The 2,237-nt window shown below is 32.7% G+C and overlaps 1 non-coding gene across 1 annotated transcript; it reads right to left on the reverse strand.

The window, feature by feature from the left end:
* Positions 1–1,744: 1,744 nt before the first annotated feature.
* Positions 1,745–1,847, reverse strand: LOC122202739. Its single transcript, XR_006194855.1, has one exon. It is a non-coding gene; the product is annotated as a U6 spliceosomal RNA (small nuclear RNA).
* Between the last annotated feature and the right edge of the window lie 390 nt (positions 1,848–2,237).

Genomic DNA, 2,237 nt, shown 5'->3' on the forward strand with positions numbered 1-2,237 from the left:
AGGCTCTGAGCTGTCAGCACAGAACCTGACAGGGGGCTCAAACTCATGAATGGCGAGATCATGACCTGAGCAGGAGTCAGAAGAATAACCGACTGAGCCACCCAGGTGCCCGTGTTTATATATATATATATATATATATATATATATATATATATATATATTTAGTTCTCATTTTCTATAAAGAGTGCTATACTGAAGATAGTCTTTCTGCCTCACCTTTTTTGAAAAAGGTGACTAACATATCCCTTGGGATTTCCTCCACTTTATAAATATCCGTATGTTTTCAAGTTTTTCCGGTATTTTTTTCTACTTCTTTTTATATTAACACAGTAAACTTAAGATATTTTGTGTACAATTCTTTAATTTTGATATATATACAGACTTTTATAAACACCACTGTAATAAACACCAGCCCTGAATCTATTGGGTATTACCCGTTTGCAGTCACATCCTCTCCTCTTTCACCCTGGCAACCACTCATCTGTTCTCTCTGACTATAGTTTTGTGATTGTGACAATGTCGTGTCAATGAAGCATATAGTTTTTAACAATTTGAAACTAGCATCTCTCACTCAGTGTAATCAAAACTATCAAAACTATTTATGCATATCAAGTTTATTCACTGTTATTTCTGATTAACATTCTGGTGGGTGGATGTGCCAGGGGACACTGACCCATTCACCCACTGAAAAACATCTGTGTTATTTCCAGGTTTGGGAGATTATGAAAGAGCAGCTATAAACACTGGTGTACAAGTGATTGTGTAAATACAGGTTTTCATTATTCTAGAACAAATATATAGGAGTAGAATTTTTGAGAAATACAATTAGTTTAACTATATAAAAAACTGCCACAACTGTCTAAAGTAACTACACCATTTTGCTTACCTACCATCACTTTACGCAAGTCCCATTTAGTCTGCATCCTCACCCACACTTGGTGTTGCTAGCATTTTTTATTTTAACTATTCTGTTAGGTGTGGAATAGTATCTCATTATGGTTTTAATTTGTGTTTCCCTAATAGCTCAGAATATTGAACTTGGTTCATATGCCTAATTGCTTTCCATATGTCCTATCTGATGAAGTTTCTCAAGTCTCTGATTTTTTTTAATTGGGTCATTTGTTTTCTTACTATTGAATTTTGAGACTTCTTTATATATTCTGGATAAAAGTCCTTTTTCAGATATGTTATCTGCAAATATTTCCTTCTAATTTGTAGCTTGTTTGTTTGTGTTTTCATTCTGTTAGTATCATTTCATCCTGTTAATATCATTACTTTTCTATGGTATTTTAGGCATGCAGTTTATGTCTATTAAGTATAATTTGTCCATCTTTTTTTATGCATCTACATTTTTACTTGTAGTTAGAAAGCATTTCTGCACAGTCAGACAAAGAGGAATTCACCTACGTTTTCTTTGAAAACTTATTTGGTTTTATATTTGTATATTTAGAGCTCTGAACTCTAAATGTTTAGACTTGTGCAATGGTGTGAGATTTGGATCTGATTTTATTCTTGTCAAACGGCCAGCCAATTATCCAAATAATATTATTTAAAAAGCTTCTTGCTTCCCAAAAGATTTGAGATGCTACCCTCATTTCATATTAAACTGTCATATATTTTTAGTGTAATTCTGAACGTCTGTTTCTCTGGTTAGCATGACTCTTGCATCAGAACTATGTGTTTTAATCATGTAATGTCTATGTTATAATCCAGTGTAGGTTTATTCTCTTTCAAAGATTTTCTTTTTTTTATGGAACACGTCACAAATTTGTGTGTCATCTTTGCACAGGAGTCATGCTAATCTCTATATTATTCCAATCTAGTATATGTACTGCTGAAATGAGCACTCTAATGGTGTCCTTAATCAGTATACCTAATGCTAGTACCACAATCAATAAATATATGCTAATTTTTTCTTGCCCTATTTCCTTTCCTTATTTGTAGCACTATATTGTAAGATACACGTGACATACATCATATAAAGCATTTTATTCCAACATCATTCATACATTCCTTTTAGTCTTTAATCTAGAATTAAGTATACAAAATGTCTAATGTTAGTCCTTTTGTTGTTATTGCCCCTATTCTCTCTTGATTGGATGAAGTTCATCTTCTAATAGATTCCTCAGGAAGGGCTAATGAGTACACAATTGCTTGATCTCTTGCATATTTAATCTTTTCATGTAACCTTGATAGAAACAGCTTTGTGGTTTATGAAACTCTTTGTCCGCAATTAT

The sequence above is a fragment of the Panthera leo genome, chromosome A1, assembly GCF_018350215.1.
Source record: "Panthera leo isolate Ple1 chromosome A1, P.leo_Ple1_pat1.1, whole genome shotgun sequence".
In the NCBI taxonomy this organism is placed as follows: domain Eukaryota; kingdom Metazoa; phylum Chordata; class Mammalia; order Carnivora; family Felidae; genus Panthera; species Panthera leo.